The sequence below is a fragment of the Dipteris shenzhenensis genome, chromosome 13 (genome assembly GCF_047967505.1).
Source record: "Dipteris shenzhenensis isolate YYH24624 ecotype China chromosome 13, Dip_SZ_1.0, whole genome shotgun sequence".
Lineage (NCBI taxonomy): Eukaryota > Viridiplantae > Streptophyta > Polypodiopsida > Gleicheniales > Dipteridaceae > Dipteris > Dipteris shenzhenensis.
In genome coordinates, this window is record NC_141608.1 from 53,804,705 (window position 1) to 53,816,955 (window position 12,251).

Below are 12,251 nucleotides of genomic sequence, written 5' to 3' on the forward strand. Positions count from 1 at the left end.
TCAGGGCACTGCGAAATGCCTCAAACTTTTCACGTGGAAGTGCTTTGGTGAAAATATCTACAACATTGTCATGTGTGGTCACAAAGATCATACTTATCTCTCCTACATGTAGCTTCTCTCTGACGTAGTGATAGTAAACCTCAATGTGTTTCGTGCAAGCATGAAACACTGCATTCTTTGCCACTGCAATGGCACTCTGACTATCAGTGAGAATTGGAGAAGGACCCTCCAATGACAGATGAAGATCAGCAAATAGACGACGCAGCCAGACACATTCAACTGTTGCTGTGAAAGCTGCCCTGTACTCAGCTTCACATGATGAGGTAGCCACTGTAGATTGTTTCTTGCTCAGCCAGGAAATGCAAGCTTTACCCAAAAAGAAACAACTGCCACTCGTGGACTGCCTAGTGTCATAATCACCAGCCCAATCTGAACCACTGTATGCATGCATCTGCAAGTCACCCCCCCGGGAAATAACAAGCCAAAAGACTTCGTGCCTTGCAAATAACAGAAGATGCGCTTAACTTCTTGCCGATGCATAGTTTTTGGGCTGTGCATATACCTGCTCACCTCAGATACTGCAAACTGAATATCAGGTCTAGTGTTGCAGAGATAAATGAGGCATCCAACAGCCTGACTGTAAAAGGTGGTATCGATTGATTCTCCTGCATCATGCATTGTGAGTTTCAGCCCTGACTCCATGGGAGTGGCTATGGGCTAACAATCATGCATGTTAAATCTGTCCAAGAGTTTTTGCACATACTTGGACTGAGACATAACAGTGCCACGTCTCTCTTGAGAAAACTGGATCCCCAAATAAAAGTGAAGCAGCCCCAAATCTGACATGTCAAAGTTGGTCTGCAAATCAGCTTTGAAATCTGCAAGATTATCTTCATTGGACCCTGTGAGCAGTAAGTCATCGACATAAAGAATGATGACTAAAATTTCCCCCCCATCCTTCTTGATGTAGAGCGTGCTCTCAGTAGGACTATTGTGCAGACCCTTGCTAGTCAAAAAGGCATGAATCCTGGCATACCATGCACGAGGGGCCTGTTTCAGCCCATACAAAGCTTTATTTAGCTTGCATACCTGAAGTGCATTTGCTGTAATTTCAAAGCCTGGAGGTTGTTTGACATAAACCTCTTCCAAAAAGTCTCTGTTTAGGAAGGCTGTTTTAATGTCCAACTGATGAACATTCAACTCAAAATGTGCAGCCATTGCAATAACAGATCGCATGGTGGTCATCCGGGATGTAGGAGCAAAAGTCTCCTCATAATCTATGCCCTTTTTCTGAGCATAGCCTTTGGCAACCAGCCTTGCCTTGTATCTGTCAATGGAGCCATCTGGCTTCCGTTTCACCTTGAAAACCCATCGTGTACCAATGGCATGTTTACCTGGTGGCAAGTCTACGACATCCCAAGTCTGATTTTTTTTAATGGACTGCCATTCATCGTGCATGGCATTCATCCAATGCACATTGTCCTTTGCTTCTTCGAATGTTGCAGGCTCCTCCTCATCAAGAAGAGTACCAGCATATGCTGATTCCACTAAATTAGCACTTTCCATGTGCCTTAATGCATTGCGAGTCGTGCCAGGTAATGGAGCATCAAACTTACTCTCCCTGAGAGTCTATAACAGCCAGTTTAGTGACTGTTTTTGCTGCATGTATGTCTGCAATTTCTTGCTGAACCACCTGTTCCACTGCCTGTGGAGGTCGCAAGACATGCTGTGGCTGAACTGGAGCATCGGGAGGTGGCTGTAAATTTTGATTTGCATCAGAAATATCAGCGAGGGAACCCAAGTCATTGGGAAGTAATCCCTCAAAAACATCCTCTCAAGAAGAAGGCATATGAAATTCAGCCTGAGTGTGAGCTGAATTTTCTGCAAATATCACATCTCTACTGACAATGATCTTGCGTGTAGCAAGATTGTAGAGACGGTACCCCTTGCTTTTTGCACTGTACCCAACAAATATGCACTTAATTGCCTTATCTGACAACTTATGCCGAAATTCAACTGGTACATGAGCATATGCAAGGCATCCAAAGACACGGAAATGATCCACTGAAGGCTTTCTCCCATTCCAGACTTAATAGGGAGTTTTTGTTTTCAAAGCCCTAGTGGGAGACCGATCTAAGATGTAGTTGGCACACATTAGACCTTCAAGCCAGAATTTGTGAGGCATATGTTTGCTTTTCAGCATACATCTATCCATCTCCATAAGAGTTCTATTTTTCCTCTCAGCTTTGCCATTTTGCTGAGGAGTCAGCCTCACTGTGAGCTGATGCACAATACCCTTGCCTTTTAGAGAAGCATCAAAATTTGCAGACAGGTATTCCCCACCTCTATCTGTGCGCAATGTCTGTATCTTGAGTCCAGATTCATTTTCAACCATGGCTGAAAAGTGTTTAAACACCATGAACACTTCTTATTTGCGCTTCAGTCCAAAGACCCAAGTGAAATTGGAGTAATCATCAATAAAAGTAACAAAGTAGAGATGACCGCCCAATGATGGAGTCCTCATGGGACCACAGACATCACTGTGTATAAGCTATAATTTTCGAACAGCTTTAACTGAACCATCCTTTTTGAAGGGGAATCTGTGCATCTTGCCTAAAATGCACCCTTCACAGGCATGTGGAGGAGGTATCTCAAGAGGTGGAATTTCATCAACCATAGAGTGCTTCTGAAGTGTCATCAAGCTGTTGTAATGCATGAGGCCATATCTGGCCTGCCATAACTCTGCATTCTACATGGCAGCAATAGAAGTAGAAACTGCAAGAGCATGGGCTGCTCTTTTCTCAAAAAGATCAAACTGAAAGAGCCCACGCAGCAGAGTACCAGATAATCTCAAGGCATAATCATTTTCTCTGTCTTGGACAGCACATTTGTCATCCTCAAAGATGACCTGAAATCCAGCCCTGTTAAGAGTGGACACTGAACGGAGATTCTTGGTGATACCAGGCACATACAAGACATCTGAAAGCCTGAAAACTGAGCCATCAATGGCGGTAAGCTCAACTTCTCCTGTACCACGTACTGAATATGACGAGTTGTTGGCACAAGTGACTTTCTTACCAACGGGAGATGGATGCAAGGAAGTGAAGAAACACTTCCTAGAAGTGATATGCTTGGAGGCCTCGCTGTCAAAATACCAATTATTCAGTGTTTCATTGATACTGAAAGCTGATGCATCTGTGGAAGGATCATAACTGCAAGTCAAAAAGGCATATGTATCATCATTACAAGTGGCTGTACTATCCCGAGCATCTAGAGCAGCCAGCCTAGAATCTGAAATGCAAGATAAAAGGCATAATCCTGTCCAACAAAGTTGGCTGCAGCATCCCCACTGTCAGATGCATGAGGAGCTGAATCTGAAACAACCATACCGGAGCTGTTTTTCTTCTCTTTTGCAAGCCTTTTCCTGCATAATTCTGCAATGTGATGACCTGGCTTTTTGCAGTAATGACAAAAACTCTTCTTCTTGGGCTTACTTGCATCATTCTTAGCCTTTTGTGAAGGCTGTCCTGACCCACTGGAAGGCTGATTTACTGATGTCTTTGCCTGTCCCTTTGTTTTTGACTTGAACTTTGAGAGCATAGCTTGTTCACCTACACGTGAAGCCAAGTTTTTCCTGGTCTGCTCTTCCTGAAGTAGAAGTCCTATCAATTCAGGATTTGCACCCCCCCCCTCTATGATAAGTTTAGCGAGGTATGAAGGCTGAGATAAGACTCAGGAAGAGAATTCAGAGTGGTGGTAATCATCTCTAAATCAGGAATAATCTCATCAATGTTCAATAATTGCTCTCTGAGATCCTGTAGCTTTGTGAGGTGGACTGACATAGAGTCACCCTCTTCCATATGTGTATTACTTAACTCTCTTTTCAAGAAAGATACCCTTGCATCATTCCGGGCTGCATACATGCTTTCTAAAATATCCCATGCTGCCTTGGAGGTCTTACACGACCGGATATAAGGAATGATAAATCTTTTCACTGAAAGAGAGATGCATGACAAAGCTAAGGCATCCCGTGAATCCCATCTCTTCTGCTCTGGAGTAGTTCCACTACCACAACTTATTGTATCAGTATTTTCACAGTCTCATAGACCCATCAGTCTTCCAAAGACTTTATTAAACTTTCTTTCTTCTTTCTTTCTTTCTAAAGGTTTGGAGACACTACTTGTATGGTTCGAAGTTCCTTGTATTGACAAATCATCACTCAATCAAGTATGTGTGTGACGCTCTGAATTGAGGGAAAGAAAGGCTAGATGGGCAGAGTTAATGCAAGATTGTAATACGTTATTGAAAGGGCTCGATGAATAGTGTGGCGGATGCCTTAAGTTGAGTCAAGTTTGTAAATGCTATGTCATTTACAAAAATATCCTCAGACCTATTTCAATCCTTGAGGGGGCTTTGCGCAACTGATAGTCATTTCAGATCTTATTGGCAGAAAATCCAAGATGGGAACTCCATGGTTGACCAGCATTCAGGGATTGTGCCACCTACGTTACGAGCGACAAGAGGTCAGTGGATGATTAGAAACAGCTTGCTGTTCCGGAATGGAAAGATATGTGTGCCAAATGTTTCGGATCTTTGATCCAAGATCCTCTAGGAGTGTCACCATACTCCTAGTGCACGACATACAAGTATACATTGGACTTTGTCTCTTGTGAAACATACCTTTTATTGGCCTAAGATGCGTGCCTTTATTGAAAAAACTGTGGTAGGTTGCCAGGTCTGTCAAGTTACTAAGGCCGAATGCCTTAGAAGCGCGGGTTTCCCATAGCCATTGCAAATCCCGCGTAATAAATGGAAAAGTATTTCCATGGATTTTATTACCGGTTTGCCTAGAACGCAGAAGGGTCATGACTCCATTTGGGTCATAGTGGACCGTCTGACAAAAATGGCTCGATTCTTACCTACTAGATCGACCATATCCGCTGTTCAGTTGGCTCACGAGTTTGTAGACCACTTGTTTAAGCTATATGGTTTGCCTTTTGACATAGTCAGAAGGAAAACCACTTGTTAGTGGACCACTTGTTTAAGCTATATGGTTTGCCTTTTGACATAGTTAGAAGACATGCTTTGCCTTCTGACATAGTCAGTGACGACAGGGACTCGAAGTTTACAAGTAAATTCTTGACAATTGTTTTTGAGAAGTTGGAAACTACTCTAAGTGTGAGTTCCCCGGATCATGCACAATCTGATGGCAGTACAGAGAAGGTCAACCAATTGGTTGAAGATATGCTTCGGGCATACGTTTCTAAGAGATAGTCTTCATGGGAAGATTATCTCCCCATGATAGAATTTGCTTATAACAATGCAAAAGCATTCAAGTACTGGTTACAGTCCTTTTATGCTTATGTAGGGGTTTCAACCTAAGTCACCAGCTATGGTTGGGTTCAAGGGAATTCAAAATGATGCTACAAAGACATTCTTGCAAGACATGCAAGAAATGTTGCAGTTTGCCAAGGAGTCTATTAAAAGTGCCCAAGATCGGGACAGATTTTATGCTAATAGACATCCTTCACCCAGAGAGTTCTCTGAGACGATGGTATATTTACATATCCCCAAGGAAAAGAGCCTAAATACTGGTTTGGTTCCAAAGTTATCCCCTAGATATTGTGGTCCATTCAAGATTATTAAAAGAATTGGACCAGTTGCATATAAACTAGAATTGCCTCCTGATGTTAAAGTACATCCAGTATTTCATGTCAGTAGACTGAAAGAGTTACTGGGTGCGGATGATCAACTTGTTTCTCCTCAAGAAATAGTAGAAGTTCCATATTTGACTTTTATTCCACACGAACCTAAGAGTATTCTTGAATTTTGTGAAAGACAGATTTGTAATTGCACTATCACGGAATACAAGATCAAGTGGAAGGATCGTGTTGAGGAGGATGCAACATGGGAGACATTACCGAACCTCTAGAGGACATTCCCAGGTTTTTAACCGAACTATGGAGTGAGTTCTTAGAGGAGGGAAAGTATGGCATGTGCACGGATTGGTATCTGATGTTAACTTAGGTACACAAGACTTGCTCAGGTAGCCTAGGGAGGCTTAAGGCTAGGCAAGCTTGATTCTCGGGTTGAGTGGCAAGGGTACGAACCAGTTAGAGGTCTTCGCTATTTTTGGCGCATTGGGCTCGAGTCTATAAAAGGGGCCCAAAGGTTCAGTTCTCAGAGAGCCGATGGGAGCAAGTCTCATTCCCAGGTGCTAGGTCTGATCCTTGATTGAGTCGCGGACATGCGCCTGCATCATAGGGTAGCCCAAGGCCCAGCAACAGATCCCGGCCTCTAGGCGCCACCTAGTGGTATGGGACACTAGGCTGGTTAGGATCTGGTTGGGAGTTCGTGCCAGTAGCTCAGCTCGTGGCTCAGAGGGGACATCTCCTGATTCAGGATCGCATCCCATAGATGTCAAGGTTGGGTGGTGAGCAACCTGCTCAGATTGTCACCTTCACTCTTGGCTGGGACTCTCATAATTTATTTCCCAAGTTTTTGCTGGCAGCAGCTGTGCTGTACAGTCTGCACATCGCCTATAGGTTAAAAGCAAATACCTTGCACTTAGGTCTGCACATCTTGCTCTACACTAGTACACACTAAGGAAAGTAGTTCGATTTGCCTGTAGCACTATGTGATTCCTGGGCTACGCCTTTGTCTATCTTCCACTCTGCGGGAAGCGTTGGTTGTAGCAAAGCAACTTCCACTTCTATTTTCTAACATTGTATCAGAGCCCTGAGGAAGACTCACAAGCGATGGAAGCTCGAAGGGGAGAATCTTGTGAAAGAGATTTGGGTTTAGCTTGTAGAAATCGACTTCTATGTCTAAAGGGCACGTACCCTTGAGAGGAGAAGGGTGACCCACCTTCAGACAGGTGTGCTCCTCCTAAGCCCTTCATTTAGTCGTCATGGTTGCTAGACTGCCCATTCCAGCTTTGGAGAATCAAGTAAGCTCAACCGAAGCAACTACCCTCTCCGAAAGATGAAGATCCAAAGCCACCAAGTGGTTCAGATGATGTGGGAGATAACTACACGATTGGAGCTAAGGCCACAAGATATAAAAGAATGTGGCTCGGGCAGTGGCACTAGCGGATCTAGTAGTAGCTGAGTACTACGAGATGCAGAGGCCCTCTCCATCTTTATTCGCACGACCACAGACTCTATCCTCCCTAAGTCCTCACATTCAATGACGGACGTGGCGTTTTCAGCATGGACCACTCGGAAGGATATAATCAAGCATGTTTGATTCTGTTGTCAACATCAACAAGCCGAGATAGGTGCTCTACTACCTAATGTAATCTGTTGGGGCGGTATCTCAAATTCAAACTCCTAGAACAACAAAAACCACCATGTGTTTCTCGGTTTATTGAGGATACAATTAAATGCTTGGCCAATAATGATGATGCACTTGCTTCACCATTGGCAATGTAGAAATTTAGTCACTGAATATGCCATGGCCACATTTTCCTTCTATGGTGTAGTAGCTCCACTCCGTTCCCAATGAGCTATAGACTTTTCTAAGACCATGCAAGACATCTGCAGATTATATAAAGGGATGATGGGTTTCTCCAAAAGCTCTAGGTACTTTAATATCAAGTAGCCCATCACGATGTCTTTTGTATTGACCATATGTATAATGTTTAGATATCTTCAATGTTCTTCCACTTGCACGTGAGCCAGGGGGATCAAAGCCTACAATGGTGGGACTATCTCCAAAATTAACATCTCTCATGACATCATTTGCCAAGCAATTGGATAGATAGGTCTCTTTGTTTCATTGCCTTGCTTATGCATGTGACTAGTCGTAAAGACAACTTATTTTCCCATTGCCCCAACGTGATGCATCAAAGGCTTGGAGGTTTAGGGTTTTGCATACCTTGAAGCACTTTGCAAGGTGGAGAGAAGTATTGACATGGATGGAAGGGAGACTTCCTTCAGTGAACTTGCTTGCACAAGCTAATTGCTCCATTGTGCTCAATCCAATCAGAGCATTAGCATGGAAAATGGTAGACAATGACATTATAACATCCTTTTATAGACCACAACAATGGGTCACTTAGTCTTTCTTGAGAGAGAAGTAATGAAACTTAGTCCATCTAGCAATACTTATACAATTATGATATCAAATGAAAGTTCTATGGAGTTGTGGGGCCACAGGGCCACACAGTTAGAAATTCACATTAAAAATATACCTAGATGAATCCAGGAACATTCACAAACTCATCCTCTAAAAACACAACATAGTGCAGTTTCAATCTCACGATAGTCACTCATAAGATTGAAAACCATAAACTCCATCACGCATAGCAGGGACTAGCTACTATGACATCCCCACTGACATCATCAGCGCCCAGCAGTGGGTGTAGACCATAGTATAAAAGTATGCTCTCACACATACAAATCCACACACCCACACATACTCGAGCATCCATTTATACAAAGTCTTCGTGCTGAGTTTCTGTCGGCACTCCCGAGGTGAAGGGCAAACTCAGCCATGACGAAGGCTAGCACTAAAGGAGAAGGCTAATCAAAAAGTAGTCCAAATCTCTTCATTCAAGCTACAACTGCTTGTGAAGTCTAAACGATTTCATTTTAGTCTCTCCCAAACGAGCATCTAAATATAAATCTAGCTGATAGGGCAACGCACCATTTAAGATAGAAAGAATTATCGCAATACCAGCAAACCGCAACTTGGACGAAAACTTCACAAGGTGAAATTTGCATGTCCGCTAATACTGCGAAAGCATATACCTAGATGAATCTAGGAACATTCCCAAACTCATCCTCTAAAAACACAACATAGTCCAGTTTCAATCTCACGATAGTCACCTATAAGATTGAAAACCATAAACTCCATCATACATAGCAAGGACTAGCTACTATGACATCCCCACAGATGAACATAGCTCATGGGGTAGCGTGGCAGTCTAAAAAGATCCCGTCATAAAATAGATCTACCAGTTTACATGGAATGGTGTATCATACTCATTTTGAGATGAAAGAATCTTTCTCACAATCCAAAAAGCCTCAAGTAGTTTTGTTATGTTTGAAGTCCGTTGGTAGAACCATTAAGGATGCACCAATCAATTCCATGGCGACCCAAGATGGAAAATAGTTACATTAGCAAACCAGAATTTTTGTGAATTTTAGAGATGAGTTACCATATGGATTACATATAACAGAATGTCTAACACAAGATTGAGCTCAACTCTTGGGGCATAACCTATGAGCCAAACATCCTATAGATTAAGTTTTGCATATGAAGAGAAACATAGGCAATTGAGAAGTGGGCACGTCCAAACCAGTTATTCAACTTCGGCCTCTCCGATAATTCTAAAAAGAACAAAATATGACCTCTTGTGTGTATGTATTGATTGTTAAGGGCTGAATATGATTTTCATTAAACAAACATTAGGTGGCAAGAATAGATACCCCATTGTTTCCTTGACAACATACCTTTAGATCATGGAAGACCACGTGACGACATCAAGAAAAGGCAATAAAGACAAGATCTGCATCGTCCTGGGTCCATCTTTCCACATTTCACATCCATACTTAGCACGGTAATTCCACGAACATTGACTCAAAGCAATTGTTTATTACTTGAGATTGATATCTCTACATTTGACTAGGCACCCCAATTTTAAAAAGTTGCCATAGCTTGCTTACCCTCTTCCAGCACTGATAAAAAACAGCTTTAAAAAGTAGGTTGGTCATTAAAAGTTTTTTAAATGTCATTTTGGCTTACCCATTCTTATGCCGAAAGTTTGTAGTAAATTTTATAGATGATATTCTAATACGAGCATAGGGAGCATCTCAAAATACTACTCAATGTTGTAAGGAAACCTGCCCTCCATGTGAAAACATAAATAAATAACTTGTTTCCGATCAAATTAGCATACCTAGGTCCTAGGCCACATATATGGGTCCAAAAAAGGCGGCTGCAATTTTAATATGGCTAATTTCAAACCATGTCACCACCCACAATGTTATAAACAATTATGAAGGCTTCATCTAAGTTATTAGCACCAATGACTACATTAACATCACAAAATGTATCCTTCATCTCAGAATAGACTCGGCAAGAAAGCCCTAACATCATAAAGACCACAACAATCGATGAACCAATGTTAAAAACAAGTGATGCTAAAAATCCATTTTCATAGAAGTCGGATGTTGGCATGCAATAGGCTCGATGTTCAATTGAGAGACCAACAGCCTCAACAGCAACAAGAAGCTTTCTCCCTCTCAAAAATTTGACAAACTCATAAACACTTGAGTTCTTATCTACGCTTCAAAAACAAGGAGACAAGATCTAAATGGTTCAAAGTGATACGTGGATGTAGACCATGATACTCTAAATTATCTACGTAAACAAGCAAAATTGCATGATTGCCAAGCTACATGAACAAACTCAAGTAAAATCCATACAATATTTTGCTATTAAAAAGAAAAGGAAAACAAAAGTTACAAATATGTTATTCACGTAAACTAGTTTAGGATTATGGTTATCAAACAAGTAACCCTACTACCATTGGAGTACCACACAAAGTACCTAGTGCTGCATACTATATAATCCATGGGTAGGAGATGCTAGCATAATAGAAGCCAACATCACCATGATATGGCTAGGGCTAAAACATATGCGGATAAGAATAGATCTCTTAGAGAGTTTAAGGAAGGAGCCCTTCAAATACCTCCTTACACAAAATCCTTCAAAGTAGGGAAATGTGTTAAGCTATCACCTAGACATTGTGGCCATGGTTAATTCTAAGTAAAATAACCAGGAGGCCTATAAGTTGGAATTACCACACAGCTGCAAAGGTGCGTCCAATGTTTTGTGTTTCCCGATTGAAGCAAATTTTACAACCGCAAGATTAATTAATTAACACACTTGTTATATTGTATAACATAGATGATGATATAGAGGGCATACCAACAAGAATCTGAGACCAGAGGACATCCTAAGATACCCATGGCTTTACATTGTATGGCATAAACTTCCTCTATCAAATGCTACACAAGAATCCATCTACCACATACACAGAGCATTCCCAAGCTATTATCATCGAGGAAGTTGAGGGCAAATGGGTAGTTTATCGAGATGGGCGGGCACTCATTCGAGACTTCAAACCCAAGGACTCTCAGTCTTAAACTGATGTTATTCAGACCGATTTCAGGGTACTATTTGGAATGTAGTAGTTATGCTATTTCGAGCTGAGATGCCATGTGCACTGCTCGACTCTCTAGTCTATCTAGATGTTGCACATCAGGCCCCCCGAGCACGTTAATGTGATTTTCTTTCCTTCTCTCTCTCTCATACTTGGAGGATAGACGCATCTCACACTCATCTCATCCCACAGGCCCATCAAGCCCCCCAAGCACGTTAATATGATTTTCTTTCTTTCTCTCTCTCTCATACTTGGCGGATAGATGCATCTCACCCTCATCCCACCAACTGGGAATAGAGGCAAGCAAAGCCGCCGAGATACCAAGGGAGCAACGGATATGCGGACTCTGCACCTTAGGAGAGGTGGAGACAATGGAGCACTCTCTATGCATGCAGCATACTATGAGATTCAAGGTCGATACCACTGTTATACCAGGAGGAATCTGAATTGGACCACTTTCTCCCTTGATCCATTTCCAAGACCAGGTTTGAGTCGGTCTCTATCTGCTGATGGAGATGCGGCGGCATAATGAGACCAATCTGAGACAGATCGGGCAGCCAGTGATCCTACCTGAGCCACAGATAGATGCAACCCAGAGACAGGTCACAGATTTCTATGCCTTTGAGTCGGCCCCAGGGCACAGCGGGGTTGAGATAGACGAGATAGATGAGACGAAGGCAGAGTGGGCTTGTGAGAGGAGAAAGCATGAAGGGGCAGAGCAGAGAGCAGCTAGACTGCGCACCATGGAGGTTCTGCCTATCATAGCCTTTCTCAGAGGTGAGTGCCTGAGCTGAGGGGTCACTCTTGACATGGCACCCAGATACAGAGATATCGGAAACCCCCCCCCCCCGGCCATTATGTGAGTCGACACGAAAGACAACTCCGAGATATCCTCGCAACACACAGGAGAGCCACCATGGCACCTAGATATGTTTTTCAAGTATTTGTATCTCCATTTGCACAAATAAAGGGTACTTTTAAATAATATGTCAAGAGTCTTCTCCTCATCCATCTCTACCAACACACCCATGTGATATGATTTTTTATGCAGAAAAAAGAGACTTCTCCACCTGCAAGT

At 42.5% G+C, this 12,251-nt stretch overlaps 1 protein-coding gene across 1 annotated transcript in view; it reads right to left on the reverse strand.

Moving 5' to 3' along the window:
• SEH1H (Transducin/WD40 repeat-like superfamily protein) overlaps positions 1–12,251 on the reverse strand; it is a 90,564-nt gene that overhangs the window by 22,332 nt on the left and 55,981 nt on the right. The window lies entirely within an intron of this gene.